The 25,981-nt window shown below is 34.1% G+C and overlaps 1 protein-coding gene across 1 annotated transcript in view; it reads right to left on the bottom strand.

Moving 5' to 3' along the window:
* The window catches only part of LOC140158307 (protein FAM219A-like), a 280,263-nt gene that overhangs the window by 43,135 nt on the left and 211,147 nt on the right, over nucleotides 1-25,981 (bottom strand). The gene's annotated exons all lie outside the window — the stretch shown is intronic.

Below are 25,981 nucleotides of genomic sequence, written 5' to 3'. Positions count from 1 at the left end.
TATATAAATTTCTTAACAGTGAAGGATAAGTCATTAAAATTGGCATTGGGTATTTTTGAAATGAAAACAGCAATATTGACAAAGTTGAAGCCCCAATCAAATGTGTTGCTACGCTAATTTCTCTAAAGTAGAAAAATTACAGATTTGTGTAAAATGACTTATTTTGTCTTTAATATATGGCTTTCAGCTTTTAAAACCACTAGCAGGCTATGTTAGCACATCTATAACACTAACAAAGGTACCTAAATGTAAATTTTGATGATTTTTACGATCCTCTTGATGAGTAAATCACTAAATAGGCCTTTAAATGTTCCTCCCTAATTTACAAAGGTATCTCTTTACAGCAAATAACTATATTAATATTAAAACACACACAAGGCAGCCTTTATATAGATCACATTTTGCATCTGAACTCTTCATTTGAAATACAATCTAGAAACACCTTAGTCAAATCAAACATCTTTACAAGTGAATAGCATGGCAGATCCTAAGGCTAATGATCTTTTGATTCTGGAGTTACTATTCTTGGAAATAACTTGCCCAAGCATGTCAGATGCTGTGCATAAAAGCCCTTTAAACCTTCTTCTATTACAACTGGCGATAATAGAATTTCATTGCACTTTTGTTTGTTTGTTTTATTTTTACATTATAAAGGTAGAAGAAATATTATATGGATTTGTATGTGGATGTTTAAAATAATAGTTGTTGTTGGGAAAGTACATTAGTTTGCTATCAGCAGTAGACAGTAATAATTATACTGAAATAATTTCATGGTATTAGTTTGCTATCAGCAGTAGATAGCAAACATTATACTGAAATAATTTCATGATGTTAGTTTACTGTCAGCGGTAGACAGCACAAAAATTATACTGAAATCAGATCATGGTATTAGTTTACTATCAGCAGTAGATAGCAAACATTATACTGAAATAATTTCATGGTATTAGTTTACTATCAGCAGTAGATAGCACACATACTGAAATAATTTCATGGTATTAATTTTGCTATCAGCAGTAGATAGCAAACATAATGAAATAAGATCATGGTATTAGTTTGCTATCAGCAGTAGATAGCAAACATTATACTGAAATAATTTCATGGTATTAGTTTACTATCAGCAGTAGATAGCACACATACTGAAATAATTTCATGGTATTAATTTTGCTATCAGCAGTAGATAGCAAACATAATGAAATAAGATCATGGTATTAGTTTGCTATCAGCAGTAGATAGCAAAAAATACTGAAACAAGATCAGGGTATTAGTTTGCTATCAGCAGTAGATAGCAAACATTATAATTAAATAATTTCATGGTATTAGTTTGCTATCAGCAGTAGATAGCAAAAATTATAATTAAATAATTTCATGGTATTAGTTTGCTATCAGCAGTAGATAGCAAAATAATATTGAATAGGTTCATGGTATTAGTTTACTATCAGCAGTAGATAACAAACATACTGAAATAATTTCATGGTATTAGTTTGCTATCAGCAGTAGACAGCACAAAAATTATATATACTGAAATCAGGTCACTTTCTGTTAATTATTTTCTATTTAAGTTTCAAACCTACCTACATGCTATGGAATGGTAATTACTTGTCTAAATATTAGACAGAATATGGGATTTAGAATTAATCCATCATCATGGACAAGAGAGATACAAGTGATGTTAATGCAATAAATGGATAAAGTCCAAAATGAACACAGCTTAGATTTACCAAGGATTCAACAAGAGACATGCCTTCATTAACTACTCTCTACCATCAAAAATGCTTAAGTAACAAACTGACAGATTCATATAATATTACAATATTCTAATTTACTCTTCAATATTTAAGTTGAATTGACTTACCTGTATTGGGAGTCCAGTCCAAAAAGACATGAAAGAAACAAGAAAGAAAACATGAATTAGTCAAATAACTGGTGACAAAAATGGGCGCCAATAACAAACATTATACTGAAATGAGATCATAGAATGAAATAAAATAGTATTAGTTTGCTATCAGCGGTAGATAGCAAAAATATATCGAAATAAGACCATGGAATAAGTTTGCTATCAGCAGTAGATAGCAAACATAATAACAAAATAAAACAATTCCAAATGATACTAAATTTCACTTTTCAATCACATCACTTGTTCATATTCAATCATCTTTGACCCAATATTATGTACAAAAATTGGAACATCAAATATTTATCTAATTATTTGGATTTCAGGGACAAAAGCCTTGTTTGATTTAACAGTCACATATGAGTTCAGGTGAAAATATCAGATATGCTATGTGCTGCCTCCTGCTGTTTTATTTTATATTTAGTATATATATATATTTCTTTTAGGATGGATAATCAGCTTTCCAATTTTCACTGTCTTAAGGCCCTTTCAGTGATCCCAGCGAAAGTGTACACAATTAAAATTGTATATAAATTTCTTAACAGTGAAGGATAAGTCATTAAAATTGGCATTGGGTATTTTTGAAATGAAAACAGCAATATTGACAAAGTTGAAGCCCCAATCAAATGTGTTGCTACGCTAATTTCTCTAAAGTAGAAAAATTACAGATTTGTGTAAAATGACTTATTTTGTCTTTAATATATGGCTTTCAGCTTTTAAAACCACTAGCAGGCTATGTTAGCACATCTATAACACTAACAAAGGTACCTAAATGTAAATTTTGATGATTTTTACGATCCTCTTGATGAGTAAATCACTAAATAGGCCTTTAAATGTTCCTCCCTAATTTACAAAGGTATCTCTTTACAGCAAATAACTATATTAATATTAAAACACACACAAGGCAGCCTTTATATAGATCACATTTTGCATCTGAACTCTTCATTTGAAATACAATCTAGAAACACCTTAGTCAAATCAAACATCTTTACAAGTGAATAGCATGGCAGATCCTAAGGCTAATGATCTTTTGATTCTGGAGTTACTATTCTTGGAAATAACTTGCCCAAGCATGTCAGATGCTGTGCATAAAAGCCCTTTAAACCTTCTTCTATTACAACTGGCGTATAATAGAATTTCATTGCACTTTTGTTTGTTTGTTTTATTTTTACATTATAAAGGTAGAAGAAATATTATATGGATTTGTATGTGGATGTTTAAAATAATAGTTGTTGTTGGGAAAGTACATTAGTTTGCTATCAGCAGTAGACAGTAATTATTATACTGAAATAATTTCATGGTATTAGTTTGCTATCAGCAGTAGATAGCAAACATTATACTGAAATAATTTCATGATGTTAGTTTACTGTCAGCGGTAGACAGCACAAAAATTATACTGAAATCAGATCATGGTATTAGTTTACTATCAGCAGTAGATAGCAAACATTATACTGAAATAATTTCATGGTATTAGTTTACTATCAGCAGTAGATAGCACACATACTGAAATAATTTCATGGTATTAATTTTGCTATCAGCAGTAGAATAGCAAACATAATGAAATAAGATCATGGTATTAGTTTGCTATCAGCAGTAGATAGCAAACATTATACTGAAATAATTTCATGGTATTAGTTTACTATCAGCAGTAGATAGCACACATACTGAAATAATTTCATGGTATTAATTTTGCTATCAGCAGTAGATAGCAAACATAATGAAATAAGATCATGGTATTAGTTTGCTATCAGCAGTAGATAGCAAAAAATACTGAAACAAGATCAGGGTATTAGTTTGCTATCAGCAGTAGATAGCAAACATTATAATTAAATAATTTCATGGTATTAGTTTGCTATCAGCAGTAGATAGCAAAAATTATAATTAAATAATTTCATGGTATTAGTTTGCTATCAGCAGTAGATAGCAAAATAATATTGAATAGGTTCATGGTATTAGTTTACTATCAGCAGTAGATAACAAACATACTGAAATAATTTCATGGTATTAGTTTGCTATCAGCAGTAGACAGCACAAAAATTATATATACTGAAATCAGGTCACTTTCTGTTAATTATTTTCTATTTAAGTTTCAAACCTACCTACATGCTATGGAATGGTAATTACTTGTCTAAATATTAGACAGAATATGGGATTTAGAATTAATCCATCATCATGGACAAGAGAGATACAAGTGATGTTAATGCAATAAATGGATAAAGTCCAAAATGAACATAGCTTAGATTTACCAAGGATTCAACAAGAGACATGCCTTCATTAACTACTCTCTACCATCAAAAATGCTTAAGTAACAAACTGACAGATTCATATAATATTACAATATTCTAATTTACTCTTCAATATTTAAGTTGAATTGACTTACCTGTATTGGGAGTCCAGTCCAAAAAGACATGAAAGAAACAAGAAAGAAAACATGAATTAGTCAAATAACTGGTGACAAAAATGGGGCGCCAATAACAAACATTATACTGAAATGAGATCATAGAATGAAATAAAATAGTATTAGTTTGCTATCAGCGGTAGATAGCAAAAATATATCGAAATAAGACCATGGAATAAGTTTGCTATCAGCAGTAGATAGCAAACATAATGAAATAAAATAGTATTAGTTTGCTATCAGCAGTAGATAGCAAACATCATACTGAAATAATTTCATGGTATTAGTTTGCTATCAGCAGTAGATAGTAACAATTATATTGAAATAATTTCATGGTGTTACTTTGCTATCAGCGGTAGATAGCAAACGTTATACTGAAATGAGATCATTGTATTAGTTTACTATCAGCAGTAGACAATAAAAATTATACTAAAAGAAGATCCTGGTATTAGTTTGCTATCAGCAGTAGACAGCAAAAATTATACTGAAAACGTTTGTAGATCTGGAATTCAGAGATGTACATCCATGTTGATGTATATAACCTAATAATAGCCATGCCCACATTGAACTAACAAACAATAAACAAGCACTGACAAACAGCCCCACAAATCAACTCTCCCTGATAGAGTCACAATTCTATGGCTGTCTCACTGGAAGATTTACAAGATAAAAACAAGTTGTATTTAAGATGTTTAAGATAAGAGTCAACCGTGTATTAACAATAACAAGTTGTGACATATAAGTGTTTAAACAGCGCCCTCTCTCCCTTTCGACCAATTCAGTGGACATCACACACAAGTTTTTAGGAGATAACAGCAAGACGTGATTAAGATAAGCGTCAGGTACGGTTTGATGGTAACTTGATCCGACAACTAAACGACATGTATTGCACACACTCTCTTAGTTTAAATCTGATAAACCTTTGATCTGTCGTCCATCTATCCTCTCCAACATGTCTCAGCCAATCAAATCCCGGAGGCCAGTGCCGTATTTACTGTCCATTTGTCTTATTTTTTTCTTCTTTGCTTCGGTCAGGTTTTTTTCCTGACTGACAATTGTCACAAATTATATAAATCACTTAGTCAAACATTTCACTTTACTACACTGTTAAATCACAACATGCAGATGCTGCCATTAAAATATCATCTGTTTATGTAAGATGAATATTTACATAACAGTATTCTAAAATGAATGTATATAATGCTACAGTGCAATAACTATCAATAATATATAAATTCTTGCTTTTTCTTTTCATATTGGTAAAGATTATATTAACAAATTATATTCACATATTCTTTGTAAACACAACCCAATAAAACACTGCTACTGTGCCAATACTTCACATTTTAATGCAAAGTTTGCACTGCAGGCAAATAATACACTTTTACCGCGAGCTCGCTTGATTTAGTGGTATGCACCCTGAAGCATCTGATATTTATCAAGTGAGATATGAATATGATACTCACTCTAATTGAACAAAGTTTCTCAGCAAATCATTTTAATCTTCACCTAGATCAAAATCATTGCTTTCTAAAAGCTTTTCACTCTTATTATATTTGGTAATAGATTCATTTGATAGTACATGCACTTATCACAGCAAAAAGTATAATAGGCTGTTCCGGTTGAAATACACATGCCCTATGGAAGACATGACCTTAATCTTCCACACAGGGGGTGTGAATTTCAAATGGGGTTACCTGGATGGGGGACTATATTTGAAATTTGCACCCCCTGTGTGGGAGATTAAGGTCATGTTTTCCACATTTGGTGTATGGGTTTTAACTGGAATAGCGCAATGAAAATGATAGAATGCATTTGTAATGTTTGTATCAAGCATGCAAACTGCTACAAATTAGATACTCCATGTTTGTGGATATTTTAAAGGAGAGCATGTATGTGCAGTGGTTATACGATACTCGTAACTCTGCTCTCTGCTAAACATTTTGTCCAGTCAAATCTCCCCTGCTTTATGTAACGACATATTGAGTACATACACAACATAATATAAATAGACAAACTGGGAACATTTCTATTTCACCCATCTTTTGAAGTGGATAGAAAACTATGGATATCTATTTCTGGGTATCCATTATTTCTGGGTATCCATAATGGCTCAAATTTGTTTGGCAATTGGCATTTGAGCCTAAAATGCTCTGGGCATATTCTTTATACGGTCTTGACTCAGCTAAAGTCTATATCATTGAATAATGAAGCAATAATATCAAAAATATATGGGCAAGTTGACATGGTGGCAGGCCAGTTGCAAGCCATGCCAAATCTGGGACAACGGGGAAGTTCATATCAAAAGTTGCACATGAGCCTGAATTAGGAGAATGTCCACACCTAAGATACCGTACCAATCATCCCCCTCACCAGGCGCAGTGCTAGGTTTTCAAAAAAGGGGTAAAAAATTTCAAATTAAAAAAAACTATTAATCCATAACAATAGAAATAAGGGGCTCAAATGACCCGTAATCAACCTCTATGGTAATTTTATGTGTTTAAAGCTAAAAAAATAAGCTAAAATAATGTGCCAGTGACCCCACGGCATAAGTTAGCACTACCCCTAGCCTTCACAGTTCAGATACAGAGGAAGAAGGTGCAAAACATTTGCATCACAATGTTGAATCAAACAGCATCATCTAATCTATTTTCTATTCTCAAAGTGACTATATCATCATACAATGTTGCTATTTCATTATTTTTATACAAATTGTAAATTCAATAAACAACATAACCCAGAGATTTGTGACAATCAGAAAAACCAAGTTGAAGGCTTTATCATGAAATCTCTCTATGAATATGAAACCAGGATCCTGGAGGGCATTGACCTTAGAAAGTCATCCCATATCAATCCTCTATGCATCATCAATAGTATTGTGTCTTCCACATGCCAACTCCGAGGGCTAAGTTCTCTAATCAGCATACTCACTACATGTACTATAAATGACCTTTCAATGCAGTGGGTATTAAAACTCATCTCCATATCACAAAGTCAATGTTCAATATGTTACCTGTAAATGCAAGCTCTACTGAACTTTGACATTAGATGTGAGATTGATTCAGCTATTATTTATGTCAAATTTTAAAACTATAAGCTTTCTGTATCCCATCTTGTATATATTTCCTCTTGATATATTTTGATATTTATGATATAGTTTCCAATTTGCACATCTTTAACCTGTAGTTTTTCAATAGTGACCCAATTTGATCCACTCAGGCCAAAGTTGGAAATGTTGAAAATTTAGTTGCTACCATTACTAACTCGCTCAGTATCTAACCTTACTGATATTGAATCCCCAGGTTTCTTGAATACTTGGTTGTAAGTTATAAACCTTTTATATATGTCCATTTTCTTATGTTTTATATTGTTTTTTCTCCTCACTTTTCCCCTTTATCTCAGTTTCATTATTGCTAACTTTAGCCTGATTGGATCAGATATGGTCACATATTTAACTCCAAATGACTCATTTAGCTTAATTACATCACAAGTTTATTTTGATGTTTAGTGAGTTCCAATTGTTTTCTCTCTCTCTGTGTCAGGTGGCGCTGTGTAGCGCTGCTGTGGTCTTCACAAGAGTACGCCATCTCACTCGATCCGATGCCAAGTGTGTTGCACCTTGCATTCCCTGGTTAGAAACCAGCTTCACGTCATTAGTCCAAGATGTTGGTGGGCGTCCTCTTCCTCGTTGCCTTCCATGGCCCCTTGCAAAATCTGTTTTTCTACACCTCCATGTTTCCTGACAATATGGCCAAAGTACTTCAGCTTTCTCTCCATTATGCCGCTTCTGATGGTTAGACTTGTACCAATCTTGTCAAGGATCCAGGAATTTGTTCTCCTGTCTTTCCATGTCACTCGTAGAAGCCTCCTGTAACACCACATCTCAAAAGCATCTACTCTTTTCCTATCATTCTTGGTCATAGCCCAAGACTCGCATCCATAAGTGGCAATGGAAAACACAGTTGCATGAAGTAGGCGTACCTTGAGGTCAATGGATAGGCCTCTGCTTTTCCATATGCTTGACATGCCCTGCACAGTTGTCCTTGCAATAGCCAGTCTTCTCTTAATTTCAGTTGTGCTGTCACCACTGTTGTTAATCATTGAACCCAGATATTCAAATTGCTTCACCTCCTCAATCTGTTGTCCATCTATCACAAACTCATCACTTTTTCTCTCTCTGTCTACAACCATTATTTTTGTCTTCTTTCTTCAATTGTTTTACTTACGCCTATATTCTGTAAACACTTGACCACCTGTTAATGGGTGCAAATAAAGCAAGCTCTTATGAGAAGTCTTATATAAAAGTTATAGTATGTTTGAAACTAAATGTGCCTGGAATATACAGCAATTTGTGCACAATTGATGATAACACAGATCTAACAAAAACATGTTTAATATATCATTCAATGAATTTAGCATAATATATTTAATATAGGTGGTTAAACTTTTTGGTTGCTGATTCATGCTTGTCCTCACAGGTTTTTCTCCGGGTACACCGGTTTGCATCCTGCTTCTAAAATCAGACCTCTTCCCATACCCTTGTCCCATCATATTCAGTTGGCATCCATTTAATTTAGTAGACCCTGAGCTTTGCCTGGCTTCAACCGTACGTTATAAATAAATAAATTATGGAACCTATCAATCCTTGTTTTTTCAAACAACTTGTATTTCATTTATTTACCACTAAAATAATTGGGACCCCAGTTAAGGGGACTATCATAGGACTCTTCTTCAATTTTCAATTAACACAATTCATACTTCTGTCTGTTTATTATTCAATTGCGGTATCATACTGGGAATCAATTTTTGAAACAAGTTGAGTAGATGGAGAGCTTGGTGATAGAGGGGTCAATGACCTTGTAAGTCAATCCGCTCTCACTTAAAGTTACACAAGACTTATCACTTACCAACCAGTGCATGAATTTTAGCCATAAGGGCCGCTACAGACTCCAAGTATTTGACATAGAATATTGGATGTAACATGTCTTAACTATTCAATCTATTCCCATTATATTTCCAGTAATGTTTAAGTTCTAACGAATGTTTGATGACGTAAAATCTATAATACAATATTATGTAAAATGTCTGGGGGAAAAGTCTGTAACAGCCTTAAGAGCCACTACAGACTTTAAGTGAATGTAGAATATTTGATGTAACACGTCTTCCTTATTTAATCTACTCCCATTCTATTTCCAGTAACAGTAATGTTTAACTTCTAACAATTATTTTATTTAAAATTAATACTATATTTCCACCGGACATTCAACATAACATATTATCCATTTTACGTTATCAAACATTCATTAGAAGTTAAACATTGTTGGAAATAGAATATGAATAGATTAAATAACAAAGACATGTTACATAACCAGTTACATCGAACATTCTACATGTATGTCAAATACTGAGTCTGTATGGCCCTTAACAAAATATCTGAAGTGCTGTGTTGCTTTAACTCTCTTCAAGCGGGTGTCGACTGCAGATGACAAGTTTCAATTTTTTTTCAAAAATTTCAGAATTGTAAATTTTCATGACCAAATTTGGAATCAACATGAAAAATGCATCAAAATGAGTACAAACAAGCCTAGTATTGGTTCAATGGTTCTCAAGATAGCTCTTGATATTTTGAGAAAATATCTCAAAAGTTGGACTTTTTATGTTGAAGCCTATGGCTAGCACGCAAAGCATTAAGTTTATACAATGTTGGACAAATTTTAACCTAAATTATCCACTTGATTGCAGCCCTGAAGTATAAAAATATTTTACTTTATAAACCTATTTACATGTATTAAAAGCCTCACTCATTTTGACTAAGCTCATCATGTTATATTTATAAGAATTATATTATATACTTTTATAACACTCATATTATTTACTTAATTTACTTCAATAATTGACAAATCAAATTATATCAACAACTTTGACAGTTTTTGTTAGATCTGTTAGTAGCATATGCTAAGAAAACAAACTGTGTTTTTCCAATGGCTCTCAATACATTTTGTTTTAATTCTCCATGTAAATATTCCCAAAACTAACCCAGACCCAAATTGCTGACATATGTCGCACTCTATTGTAAGTCTTGATTTAGTTAGAGATGTAAGTGACCTGATGTAACTTTGCAGGAAAAAGCGAGTGAATTTAGGCTAAAAATACTCAAAATGGGCTGAAAGTAAAATAAAAGTGCGAAATGGAGAAACAAATAGCAGGATTTCCTGTCTTTTCATGCTTCTAGAAAATAATACATATATTTGGGAAAAATAAATTCAAAATCTACTGCACTCGAGCATAGTTTTTTTTTCGCTCCTCATTGAATGCCACAGAATGCAAATGACTATAGTATGTCTCATCTCAAGTTGAGAGCAACGCCATGTTGGATTTCGCAGTGGCTGGTTCGAATAGTGTGTCTCGTCTCAAGTTGAGAGCAACGCCATGTTGGATTTTGCAGTGGCAGGTTCGAATCCATGCGTTTACGTAGTAATGCATCGGCAGTGTACAGAAAAATTCCCCTGTGGGATTAGGTTAGAATGCTCAATTTGAATCTGCCACTGCAAAAGCCAACATGGGGTTGCTCTCAACTTGAGACAAGACACACTATAGTCATTTGCATTCTGTGGCATTCAATGAGGAGCAAAAACAAAAAAACTGTGCTCGTGTGCAGTAGATTTTGAATTTATTTTTCCCAAATATGGGTCTTATTTCTAGAAATACTTACTGTCATCTTGAGACAAGACACTATATAATAGATGAAGGATATGACCAAAATGTCAAAAATTATTAATTTTTGTTAAAATTTAACAAACATTTCTGTGCCCAAATTTAAAACCACCATGAAAATACATTAAAATCAAATGAGTACAGACATGCTTAGTATTATGTCAGTGGTTCTTAAGATTACACTTGTGGTGTCAGACCAAAACAAATCAGAATTTGTTTACTTCTGAAAAAAAAGCGTAAAATCAATAGCAGCACTGGAAGTATTAGGAGGAAATTCAGACAGTATGGCGCCATGCATAGTATGCACAAGGTGAAACGATTAGATTTGTATTCAATGACATAATATTTGGATTTTATCAACCTATGCTGCTATAGGGTTTTGTATGCATATTTATTGTCAAGTTCCATGTAGGCGAGAAAAAATAGAGTGAAACTATAGCAGACTATGCTGAGTTTCAGAGATGTTGGAGATGGCACTACCAAAAAATCTTGAATTTGAGTGAATATTAAGATACATTGATGTATTACCATTTGGTCTAATACCATTTTGTCTAATTCCCGGTTAGTCTATATTCAATTGGTCTATTACCAGAAAGGCTAATTGCCACTTAGTCTAATAATCATATAGTCTAATGTCCATTTAGTCTAATATTGTTTGGTATAATAACCAGGAAGTCTAATAACCATTTAGTCTAATATTTCTTTAATAAACATTTGGTCTTATACCCATTTGGTCTAATAACCGTTAGGTCTAATTATCGGATGGTCTAATAACCAGTTAGTATAATATCATTTTGTCTATTTATTAATAAACTAAATGCTTGTAAGACTAAATGGTTTGTAGACCAAATGAGTATTAGATCAAATGGCTATTAGACCTATTGGGTATAGACCAAATGGGTATTAGACTAAATGGTTGTTAGACTAAATGGTTTTAGACTTATTGGTTATTAGACTAAATGGTTATCGGACCAAATGGTTAAAGGACCAAATGATTATTGGACGTAGTGGATATAGACCTAATGGCTTTAGACAAAATGGATGTAGACAAAATGGATATTAGACCAAATGGTATTAGACCAAATGGCAAATCCCCAAGAGGAGACTTCAAGAAAAGAAGATTTTGACATGTGATTGAAGTGATTTGACTAACTTTGGGATACAGAACAGAATATTTAAAGTTCTATTAAATCTATAAAATGACAAATCTGTCACCCAAATATAAAATCACAACAAATGGGCCAAAAGACAATGCTTACAAAAAGCAAGGGACAATATTGTTCAATGTGACTTAGGATGGATTTCACTAACATTAAAAAGATGATGTGGGTGCATTGTATAACTCAAACGCATTGCAAGTTTGCATGATGGGGTTTGATTTTATAAAGGACAACTGATATGCATTAAACTATTGCAGTTGAAACCTATACACCCCCTATGAAAGACATGACCTATAATAGCTAATTTTACACACAGGGAGTGTGGAATTTAAATGGGGTTACCTGAATGGGTGACTCCATTTGAAATCCAGGCTTTGAATTTTAAGGCGAGCGAGTGCAACGCTCGCGGATGGCTCACCTTAAGTTGTTCATCCGAGTGTGATTTATAGCTCACCTTGTAAAATCTGCCAGAGCCTGAGCTTCTTCACAAGTGCGGTTTATAGCACACCTGGTTGCTCACCTTAACATTTCAAGGAGTGCTATTAATTGCACGCCTAGTATTTTCAAAACTCAATGCCTGGAAATCTACACCCCTTGTGGGCTGATAAAAGGAACCTATCCCAAAGTTTTGGTTCAGACTGAGAATAAGAATTTGGTCCCCATAAGAGAGGGGGAGAGCACACAAAACACTGATTTAACAGAAATGTTCATTTTTTTCATCCCAATTTTACCAGAAAATATTTTTTCTGAGGGGCAGTCTTCCCCAGTGTCCCCTGTGGTTGTACTATTTTTGAGTTACAGGTCAATTTAACATTAGTCATTACTGGAGGTCATAGTCCTGTCTTGATAGGCAAAAAAGCTTTGAGAGTACAACAACAATGTACCTTTCTTCATGTTCTTTGTAGTAAGAGAAACATGGAATTTTTTTAATGAAGGTACATCTATGGTAAGAATATTGGAAAAATGAGACTGCTTGAATTAGGCTTCTAGTTCAACGACTCTGCACTGCACACTGCACCAAAGTTATTTTCCCTTGTTTTGATATTGATTCAAATACATTTACCGATCCAGATTTATCATTTGGAGCATGTTTCTTGGGAGTTAGTGAGAAGGGGGAGAAAATTTTGCTTTTGTCTGGGGAACGGACACTGAGGGAGGGAAAGATATTACTTGAATTAAGTTTCCAAGTTCAAAGACTCTTCTCTGCACTGATTTTGATTTCCCTGTTTTAGTCCTCGGTGCATACATACACATACTAAATCAGGTTAATTATTAGGCTATTCGATTGAAACCCATACACCCGTGTATGGACGACATGACCTTAATCTACCACACAGGGAGTGAGAATTTCAAATGGAGTTACCTGAATGGGTGACTCCATTTGATATCTACACTCCCTCTGTGGGAGATTAAGGTCAAGTCTTCCACAGGGGGTGTATGGATTTCAACTGGAATAGCCCATTTGCTTTTCCTCTCTAAACATAGGCTACATTTATACACAAGCAATAAGTGAGGGAAAAATAAAACATTCTTAATGTAAATGGCACAGCCGCAGGGGGTGACGAGAGGCCCATAATCTAAATGCTATCGTTTGTAATTATTTGCTACAGTATCGTCTCTCTTACGTATCGTGGGAGGGTTTGACGCAACTAGGATTCTAAAACATCCTCATCTATCATGACACAGTTCTCCGACCCATATACATATCTACATTCACAGTATGACCTTTGAATGTGTTGGGTACAAAAATTCCTACTCTGCAACTTGAGGTCAAAATTGAACTCTCTCCATGCTGGTGTCGACTGCAGACGACAAATTTCAAAATTTCCTTAAAAATTCAAAATTTCAAAATTCGACATTTTCAAAACCATATTTAGAATCAGCATGAAAAATGCATTAAAATGAGTACAAACAAGCCTAGTATCGGTTCAGAGGCTCTTGAGATAGCTCTTGATATTTTGAGAAAATGTCACAAAACTTGGACTTTTTATGTTGAAGCCTATGGCTAGCATTAAAGTCATGATTGTTGATGAACTACACCATTGTAAATGAGACAGTTTGGCTTATAGTGCATGTAGGAGGAAATAGAACACGATTGATTTTGTACCTCATGACTGTAATGTCTGCCTACTGCTTTGTTAGTAATCATTAGCAAACCCTTTCTTTGCTCATCATGGCAGAAGTCGGGATCTTGCCCTTGTCACCTAAATTGCCACACGACCGAATACTGACTAAATCGCACATATTAGGGGATTAGAGCAAGAAGCATGTTCTTGCCTCATCAAGAGTCATCATAGTGTCAGATTGGATGTAATGGAATTAACGTTAAACAGAACTGTTGTGGCACTGCTTATCCATGCACAGCAACAGCCTCCGTAGAGCAATGTAGAGTTTTGTTAGTAGTCCCTGAGCTTACCATCCTTTCATTTTTAAGTCTTTCATAAAGGTGAACATGAACATGATGAAAGGGTACCCACACCCAGTGGGGTAGCATCATTGGGGCACGAGGGTGTGGTGTTGCACATGCCATCCCAATCAATTTGAAAATATAGAAAACTCCATAGGAAACTTGCTGAAAAATGCCTTGTGCCCCCCCCCCTTAGGCCTGGTGGCCCCTCCCAATCATGGTCGGAGACCCTCACAGGATGACTCACACAATGCCACTGACCAACCACAAACAAGACTACCAACTCCAACCATCAGATCAGAGTGAAGGACCACATCTACATAGCATTTCCAGGGTGTACAGCAAATTGGATGTTGGAATCAAGCTTTTTGGCCTATTTTTTTTAATGATGCAAAGAAAAAAATTCAAATCATAAAATTTGTTACAATTTCTTTAAAGTTGTATGTCTTCTTCAACAGCCATCCGCAAGTGTTTACCGATGTAGTCTGTGTTACAGACTATGTAACAATATTATCCAGAAAAACTAGTTCTACTCACATCCTTGGTGCTCATCTGTGTAGATTGCGACAGTCTTTGACAAATACTAATACTAATGTTGTCTTTGTCCTGATTTGAATTGAAGTTCACATTCTTAGTCTAGACCCTGGTCTAGACATGGCATTATTAACTAAACATTTCGTGTGACATTGCTCATTTTTTTCAGCATTAAGTACGCTGAATAAATCCTGTCCTCAACTCACAGCTCCAATGAGTAATCATATTTTGCTGCTTATTTAAAGACATTATTGTAACATTTCCATAAGAAATGGAATTGTATTTCTTTTCCTTAAAATGTTATATTTACAGTCAGATATGTCCCCTTTTAATTTTGACTAAACAGCTGAGGCAAACCAAAGAAAATCACTATATAATATGTTGCCAATGCATGTCACTCTGTGCTGGTCCTTTTGATGTGTTATGACTGCTCGTACGCCATTGTAGGTACAGTGTTATGAACATCGTACAGGCATTTGACTAATATTTTGATCATACTAACTAAATGACGTACTCCATTGTTGTATTAAAAATCTCAGATTTTGTCACAACTACAGCACGGTATGTTAGTTTACTGAGATAAGATGAGAAAGCACATTTACAATCCTGTAAAAATTAGAATTTTGATACACAGTGAGAGCGTCCTCCTCAGCAAATGAATAAAATGAATTAAACTTACTACAGAATACAGTAATTCTGCAGATGATGAAAACCTAAATAATTTACCTGGTATTTCTTTACAACAGTATAATCAAAACTGCAACATTTTTGGAGAAAAAAAGAAAAATGTGATGAAACCTGTTTTAAAAATCTCAAATTAACCTTAAAATGCATGACTTGGCTACAAAAGAGCATATAGTCACTTCTTCAAGAGCTTTCATTGTCAAATATATTCAATGCCATGTTTGGATTGGAGTTCATCACGGGCTACTACTGAAATCAAAACACATTTTTCTAATGTTGTCTCAATTTTCTAAGTTAAGTCAATACTGTCTTGTCAGGAAATATAATTGAACATTTCCTTTGATGTTTTAAAAATTGGTTCTGTATGATAGAAAAAAAAGAGCTTCGAGAATGCTTGTAATTCTTTATGATTACAGACTGATTTGCAGACTTTCTTATCCATCCACTTCTTGAATGACCAGAAGTGAGTATTTGGCAAAGACTAGTCTTATTGTGAAATTGAAGTGTCTGAATTTGGAGATGGATAATAAAATTCATTTTCCATCAATTCAATCTGATCTATTTTAAAGTGTATTTTGGTACTCCAAATAAGATGATAAAAGTAATGATAAAATAGCTGCGCTTTCTGCGTCATGCTATTTTATAAATATGGCTAGTTATGTCATCAAAATATATACTTGGAAAAACAGGAAATATTTTCATGACAAACAGATGGTGGTTGAGATTAGACAAGCAAAAAACAATTCTGTAAATGGACACCATATGCAAGCAAACATGAGCAAATGAAGCGCAAATGTATGGTCTTTTTTATATAGCTTTGAACACCCCATTGCTTAGCCATGATATATATAACTTGAATTATTTTGCTATCTACTGAAGATGTAAAATTGAAAAGGAAGAAAATGCGTTTTGCTATGCATGCTAGCCATAGGCTTCAACAAAAAAAAGTTCAAGTTTTGAGATATTTTTCTAAAATATCAAGAGCTGTCTCAAGAACCACTGAACCAATACAAGGCTTGTTTGTACTCATTTTAATGCATATTTCATGGTGAATCCAAATATGGTCATGAAAATGTACAATTCTGAAATTTTTGAATTTTTTAAAAAACTTATCGTCTGCAGTCGACACCCGCTTGGAGCGGTAAGTAAGATGTAAGAAATAAGTCAGTTTATGGATGCTATCTACTGAAGATGAAGATAAAAAAAGGAAGATAATGCATTATGAAAGATGTCTGAAATAAATCAAGATTAATGATGCTATCTGCTAAAGATTAAAGATGGAAAATTAATCTACTGCATATCATGTCAGACATCAGAAATGAAGATCATCTATGCAAGTCATCATTTGCTATCTACTGAAGATAGCAGATGAATTAATTTCTTGCCAATTAATGATACTGATGATAATGATGCCATTTCATAATGCTGATTAAAGGAATGATATTCATCACATGCAATCTCCTGAAGAGAGCTAAACATTACCTTGACACTTGATATTGATGAAATTATCTTTAAAAGAGTATCGTAATTTTGCTGTCTACTCAAGAAAAATTATTTTCTTTAAAATCGCTTTTCAATATGTCTTCTGCTGGGCCAAGCAAAATCTGACATATTGTAAAAGTAAACATTTTTCCCTACATTTATTTTCGAGCTTATGTGTTACAAGCAGCTGCCGCGAAAATAAAACTTGCGAATATATTCCTTTTGTGCATAGTTCAATGTAAGAAAACTTTGAATTCAGAATATTATAACAAGAGAAACAGTTCAAGATTGGCAAAGCACGAAAAATTAATCTCATGAAAATTTCAACTTTTACAGTCGGGTATCTCTGACAGTAACTTCTCAACCTTTACACAATTCGCTCTATAAACATGACTTAAAGTGGGACTTTTGCACACATTCTATGTTGAGATACGGGGAAGCTTTCAAGTTTAAAAAGCTTTAAGATATATACATTGGAGCAGTTGGGAAATAATGATGTCATCAAACTTCTCCATTGTCTAGGCTGTTGAATTCCTCAGGGTATCGTCTATGAAAGTAGGACTAATATGTCTGCTAAAATAACCTTGGGCAAGTTAGATACAACAGCTATTTCTGATATTAAAAGGGAATATTCGCTATATAGGAGATTGAATTCGCACAAAAATAACTCTGGGACACTTGAAGGTGTGAATTTGACTGGAATGTCATCAAGCTAATTATGTATCAGTAATGATTAAAAAACGGTGCTGTTTACAAAAAGTATGTTAGGGTTCATGAATCTGCTTCCAGGAGTTAAATCAGAGATGTAGGTGGTCTGAAATGATTTTGCTGGAAAATGCAGGAACACATCCTTGATGGTGCTCATCTGTATGTATTGCGACAGTCTTTGACAAAGACTAATACTAATGTTGTCTTTGTCCTGATTTCAAGTTCACATGATAAGTCTAGACATGACATTATTAACTAAACATTTCGTGTGACATTGCTCATTTTTTTCAGCATTAAGTACGCTGAATAAATCCTGTCCTCAACTCACAGCTCCAATGAGTAATCATATTTTGCTGCTTATTTAAAGACATTATTGTAACATTTCCATAAGAAATGGAATTGTATTTCTTTTCCTTAAAATGTTATATTTACAGTCAGATATGTCCCCTTTTAATTTTGACTAAACAGCTGAGGCAAACCAAAGAAAATCACTATATAATATGTTGCCAATGCATGCCACTCTGTGCTGGTCCTTTTGATGTGTTATGACTGCTCGTACGCCATTGTAGGTACAGTGTTATGAACATCGTACAGGCATTTGACTAATATTTTGATCATACTAACTAAATGACGTACTCCATTGTTGTATTAAAAATCTCAGATTTTGTCACAACTACAGCACGGTATGTTAGTTTACTGAGATAAGATGAGAAAGCACATTTACAATCCTGTAAAAATTAGAATTTTGATACACAGTGAGAGCGTCCTCCTCAGCAAATGAATAAAATGAATTAAACTTACTACAGAATACAGTAATTCTGCAGATGATGAAAACCTAAATAATTTACCTGGTATTTCTTTACAACAGTATAATCAAAACTGCAACATTTTTGGGGAAAAAAAGAAAAATGTGATGAAACCTGTTTTAAAAATCTCAAATTAACCTTAAAATGCATGACTTGGCTACAAAAGAGCATATAGTCACTTCTTCAAGAGCTTTCATTGTCAAATATATTCAATGCCATGTTTGGATTGGAGTTCATCATGGGCTACTACTGAAATCAAAACACATTTTTCTAATGTTGTCTCAATTTTCTAAGTTAAGTCAATACTGTCTTGTCAGGAAATATAATTGAACATTTCCTTTGATGTTTTAAAAATTGGTTCTGTATGATAGAAAAAAAAGAGCTTCGAGAATGCTTGTAATTCTTTATGATTACAGACTGATTTGCAGACTTTCTAATCCATCCACTTCTTGAATGACCAGAAGTGAGTATTTGGCAAAGACTAGTCTTATTGTGATATTGAAGTGTCTGAATTTGGAGATGGATAATAAAATTCATTTTCCATCAATTCAATCTGATCTATTTTAAAGTATATTTTGGTACTCCAAGTAAGATGATAAAAGTAATGATAAAATAGCTGCGCTTTCTACGTCATGCTATTTTCCTTATAAATATGGCTAGTTATGTCATCAAAATATATACTTGGAAAAACAGGAAATATTTTCATGACAAACAGATGGTGGTTGAGATTAGACAAGCAAAAAACAATACTGTAAATGGACACCATATGCAAGCAAACATGATCAAATGAAGCGCAAATGTATGGTCTTTTTTTATAGCTTTGAGCACCCCATTGCTTAGCCATGATATATATAAGAATTATTTTGCTATCTACTGAAGATGAAAAAAAGGAAGAAAATGCATTTTGCTATGTGTGATAGCTATAGGCTTCAACATAAAAAGTCCCAAGTTTTGAGATATTTTCTCAAAATATCAAGAACTATCTCAAGAACCATTGAACCGGTACTAGGCTTGTTTGTACTCATTTTAATGCATTTTTCATGTTGATTCCAAATATGGTTATGGAAATGTACAATTCTGAAATTTGTGAATATTTGATTTAAAAAAAACTTGTTGTCTGCAGTAGACACCAACATGGGGAGTGTTAAGTAAGAAAAATGTAAGTTTATTGATGCTATCTACTGAAGATAAAGATAATAAAAAGATAATGCATTTTGTCTGAAATAAAATCAAGATTAATGATGCTATCTGCTGAAGATTTTAAAGATGGAAAATTAATCTACTGCATTATCATATCAGACATCAGAAATGAAGATCATCTATAGTTTGTATACTTTCCTCAAGTCAGTAATTTAGATATTGCTTTTTATTTTGTCTCTAAATATGATGATAAGTATATAAAAGTATACATTTTCAGAAAGGAAATGATGCAAGGAATCCAACTAGCATAACAGATTCCTGCAAAAATCAACATTTTTTGAGAAAATCTCAAAATTGATTTCACTTTACTGACTCAAGGAAGGTATACAATCTATATGCAAGTTATCATTTGCTATCTACTGAAGATAGCAGATGAATTAATTTCTTGCCAATTAATGATACTGATGATAATGATGCCATTTCATTATGCTGATTAAAGGAATGATATTCATCACATGCAATCTCTTGAAGAGAGCTAAACATTACCTTGACACTTGATATTGATGAAATTATCTTTAAAAGAGTATCGTAATTTTGCTGTCTACTCAAGATAAATTATTTTCTTCTAAATCGATTTTCAATATATCTGCTGCTGGGCCAAGCAAAATCTGACATTTTGTAACAAATTTTACCCTACATTTATTTTTGTGCTTTTTGCCTTTCAAGCAGCTGTCGCGAAAATAAAAACATGCAAATATATTACTTTTATGCATAATTCAATGTTAGGAAATTTTGAAATAAGTATTTTAAAACAAGAGAAACAGTTCAAAATGAAAAAGTGCAAAAAAAATCATCTCGCAAAAATTTCCTACTTTTACAGTCAGGTATCTCTGATAGTAACTTCTCAATCTTGACACAATTTGCTCTACAAACATGACTTAAAGTAGGACTTTTCACTACCGTACTGCACACATTCTATGTTGAGATACGGGGAAGCTTTCAAGTTTAAAAAGCTTTAAGATATATACATTGAAGCAGTTGGGAAATAATGATGTCATCAAACTTCTCCATTGTCTAGGCTGTTGAATTCCTCAGGGTATCTGCTATGAAAGTAGGACTAATATGTCTGCTAAAATAACCTTGGGCAAGTTGGATACAACAGCTATTTCTGATATTAAAAGGGAATACTCGCAATAGGAGATTGAATTCGTACAAAAATAACTCTGGGACACTTGAAGGTGTGAATTTGACTGGAATGTCATCAAGCTAATTATGTATCGGTAATGATTAAAAAATGGTGCTGTTTACAAAAAGTATGTTAGGGTTCATGAATCTGCTTCCAGGAGTTAACTCAGAGATGTAGGTGGTCTGAAATGATTTTGCTGGAAAATGCAGAAAAAACGTGAGAATTTGGGCTTTATTTTTTAAAAAGCATCAAATGGGCTGAAAATTAATAAAAGTGCAGAGTAACAAAAAGCAGAATTTCCTGCAAAAATCTAACATCTCTTTTAAATTTACTAAGATTTTTGTCACAAAATTTTAAAGTACATATCTAACCATGCCATTTCCTCCCTCAAGGCTCACATACATTTCCTTTCTCAGAATTCTCTCAATATATGACAAAGTGTGATTTATGATAATATTTTTATATGAGGAATGAAAGGTAAAAATCTCAGAAAATATGAAAGCAAATTTCATAGGCATTTTTTAATTCATTTGGTGGAATTGAGGGTATCTCAATTGAGGGTTTTACACTCGATGCTTAGGGCAGTGTACAACATCCATTGGAAGCAGCACATAAGCAACAAAGAGCTGTACAGAGATCTTCCATGAATTTCAGAGAAGATCAGAGAAAGAAGGACACGCTTTGCTGAACACTGCTTAAGGAGTAAGAGCGAACCATATTTGGAATCAGCATGAAAAATGCATTAAAATTAGTACAACCAAGCCTAGTATTGGTTCAGTGGTTCTTGAGATAGCTCTTGATATTTTAAGAAAAACATCTCAAAACTTAGAATCTTACGTTGAAGCCTATGGCTAGCAAGTAGGCCATTAACACATTAACCTATTTCGAGTTTCCAACCATGTTGAGTCCTGAAAAACCACCATATGCTTTAAAACCTAATTAAAAACACAGAGCACTGTCTTCACTTTAGTATTAATGTAATATACTCTCATCATTACATCCAACTCAATAAAGTAAATTAACAGAACCAAGTGTAAATACCTTCAAATTAGAACCAGCTGATGACCCAGAAACATAAGTCAGAACTAAATTGGTTTTGATGTTTGGATTGTACACTTTATCAATTATTCACTGCTTTGAGACAGCAAACTGCGATTAGCTGACCTCATTGCTGACAAATTAGCTCCGCATTAACAATTAATTAATAGAATTGCAATAAAACTATTTCAAGCATTTGTATTGTAGCAAAAGGGAAAAGAAGCCACCCCTACTTTCCTCTTGGTAAAACATAAAACATGTGCAAAATTACTTTTTGGAATTAAAGGCCCAATCAGTGATTTGTTCATCTGGAGGATCGTAAAAATCATCATAATTCAGGTTTAGGCACCTTTGTTAGTGTCATAGATTCATAAATTGATATTCCAATTTTGTATACCTTCGCTGGGATCACTGAATAGGCCTTTAAATTGAGTTATTGTATACGAATTTTGACTATTTCCTACATTCTGTTGCTATATATACATCTGAATTTATCTGTATTGAAGTTATCTGTTTATATATCATAAAACAGATATAAAATAATAATCCAAGTGACCGCAAGACTAGTTCTTGTTTAAAACATGTTTAACATGTTCCAAATATTCTCCTTCCAGCTAAGTCTGTACGCAAAAAAAGGAAGCAAAATTGTATTAAATTTACCATCCTCTGTACAGAATGAATTATCTTGATATGTATGCATCCCTCCTGATAATAACCTCAGTAGGCAGTAGCTAGCACCAAGTCCCATACTAATTATCAATTAACACAGCCCATCAACATTTGATGCTACAGTGTCTGCCTCCGGTCTTTTTCTTCTTTTACCGCCAGCCATATGCTCCCTACCCATCTAACTAAGCTGTTGGAATCGATGCATATTTTATGATACCAAGAGGGTGGAAATTGCCAACGGGCTTAAATCTCTTTATGAAAAATCCTGAGACTTGATTTACTAAGGTTAATGGAGTTTTGAAATCACTGGAGTGGTGCATCATCAGAGATAGTGGTAATGATAGTTCACCTGAGAAACCTATTCTTACTCCTTTATTAAGAAAGGACATAACTTAAAAGAAGGGGATGGGGAAAAGCATCCCTGTGGACAAATATTTTCAGGCTAAATCAGGATGAAGAAAATGAAATTCAAGGTAAAATGACTTCCTTTTAATCAACCCCTGAACAAGAAAACTGGTTTCCTGTTCTGTAGGTGGGATCTTTGGCCCTAAAATGGACCAGAATACTCCATCTAGCCCCGCTATACCAGGGGCGGATTTAAGAGGGGAGGGGGGCAACCGGCGCGTGCCCCCTAATTTTTGCAGAGCGGCGCCTGACTTTGTGTATTTTTTGCAGAGCGGCACCCCCCTATTGAAAATTCCTGGATCTGCCCCTGTATACATGATAATAAATATGTGCTCAATCATCATACTATCGTCTGTCTCATCTCAAGTTGAGAGTAACGCCACATTGGATTTTGCAGGGGCAGATTCAAAATTGTGTTTGTTAACCTAATCCCATGGACTCACATAGAAGGGCCACTTGTCAACGCACCGATTTGTAAACGCACCGATTCGAATCTGCCACTGCGAAATCTAACATGGCGTTACTCTCGACTTGAGATGAGACACATTATAATCTCTCCTTTATACCAATTTGACAGGATCTCTCTATACAACGTTAGTATAAGCACACATTGAATACCAATGAAACCGGCACCAGAACCAGAACCAACGCAAAAATATGGTACCATCCCTGGGCGCACATCTCGCCGTCAAAACAACATGAAACTGTACTCCAAATCATTAATGGTAAAATACCCACTGGACAGTCAGCATTTATTTACCTGCCAACACATTTATCACTTGCTTATTTATCTTGTAATGAAATAAGTCAAGAAATCAATCAAAACTCTATGGATTCCATACAATTTGACCTATTTTTGCAGCGTGAACCTAAGCCTGATTTTCTCTAGACGACTTCTTGTTTCCACAGGAAATTAATTGCGCTCTTCCAGCTGAAATCCATACACCCCGAAGGCATTACCTTGATCTTCCACACAGGGAGTGTGATTTTCAAATGGGGCTACTTAAATGGGTGATTCCATTTGAAATCTACACCCCCTGTGTGGGAGATTAAGGTCATGTCTTCCACAGGGGGTGTAGGGATTTCAAATGGAATATCACATTGCTAGTGACTGTCTGGAGGGCTTGGCATGTGCGACACAATGTAACTGAATGAGGCTCTTGTCAGGAATGAGAACGGTTGAGATGTTAATATTACAACATTATGTTTAAATATAGAAACATTTCATACAAAATGGGTCAATTGTCCCTCCTTCGTAATTTAATGTACAATATTGAAGTTTGAATTCCTTAAAATGCATAATGCATGTTATGAAAATCTCATTCACCTTTTTAGTAATTCCCAAAAGCTGCCAGTTATTATAACTGAGAAAATATGTGATATCCATGCATACATCATTACTGTGGATGATGTTTAACTGGTAATGGTTGAAAGTGCTCATTGATCATGTCCACAATGATGATGACCTAATTTCGGTTTCAATTGCAAAAGTTTTGGAAATTACATCGTACACTAAAATGGTATATATTTTCTTGACAAATAAATGAAAAAAGTGAAAAAAATAGGATAAGACATGAAAAAGGATAGAGCAACTGTCCCTCAAACATGGTTGGAGGCATCCTGGCAAAACTTTCTCATGGCTTGGACAGAATCATAAAGGATATTCATTATTTGATTATTATCTATACCATAAGATACCGGTACTCAAGGTCATTTGCATCACAACCCAGCTGTAGGTTTCAATCGCAACGTCACTTCGTCCATCAAAAATAGGTATGTCTGGTTGACCAGATTTAAATTTAATAGCAAAACTAAGTCACCTCCATATTTTCTTACCATTTTCAGCTACTGGTCTAATAGAATATGTATCTATGTTCTTTGTGCGGTCTAAATTACAGACATAAGCCTCATTATCTGGTGTTGGGTCGCATATGAGCTGTATATCAAAACCTATTTACAAATTATGTGTAGCCTAGTTCACTGCAATATGGTAATCATGAAGAGGATACTAGTATATTGAATTATGGTACGGGTATGTTCATCATACTAAATGGGTCAAATGTGACTGTGGCTCATTATTTGTTCATCCAGTATCTAAGTCTCATGCTCTGGTGTTGGGTCGCAGGCCTGTAACCAGGAGAAGGGCGAGGGGGGCAGATGCCACTCCAAATCACCAAACGCCAAAAAGTCCCCTCTTTGACCCAAAAGCCCAATTTGTGAGCGTTTTTATGCCTTTTTGGTCAAATCAAAATCCGCCCCAAGTCCACTTTTCCCCCCAGTCCACTTTTTCAAAATCAGCCCCCACCAAAATAAATTATGGTTATGGGCCTGTTGGGTCACACATGAGTTGTATATCAAAACCTATTTACAAATTATGTGTAGACTAGTATTACTGCAATATGGTATTCATGAAGAGGATATTTATTGAATTATGGATATTTATTAAATTATGATATGTTCATTCGTACAACATTAATACAAAATTTGATCAAACACAACTTTTGTGGCACATTATTTTGTTCCCATAAAGCTATAATTACTGACTTAATCCTCAAGTTCTGGTGTTGGGTCTCATATGAGCTATATCCAAACTATTTCGAGAATATGTCTAGCATATTTATTGCAATATGGTAGTCATGAAGAGGACATTTTATTAAATTATCAGTATGTTTGTCTGTGTATGCTCTAATGGGCAATGTGGTATTCTCCAATAAATGCCACACATTTCCAATAAAAATATTATTAAAATGCAATTTAACACA

Source organism: Amphiura filiformis, chromosome 8 (assembly GCF_039555335.1).
Source record: "Amphiura filiformis chromosome 8, Afil_fr2py, whole genome shotgun sequence".
In the NCBI taxonomy this organism is placed as follows: Eukaryota; Metazoa; Echinodermata; class Ophiuroidea; order Amphilepidida; family Amphiuridae; genus Amphiura; species Amphiura filiformis.
The sequence above is the reverse complement of the archived record's forward strand: the minus strand, read 5'-3'. Positions and strand labels throughout refer to the sequence as shown.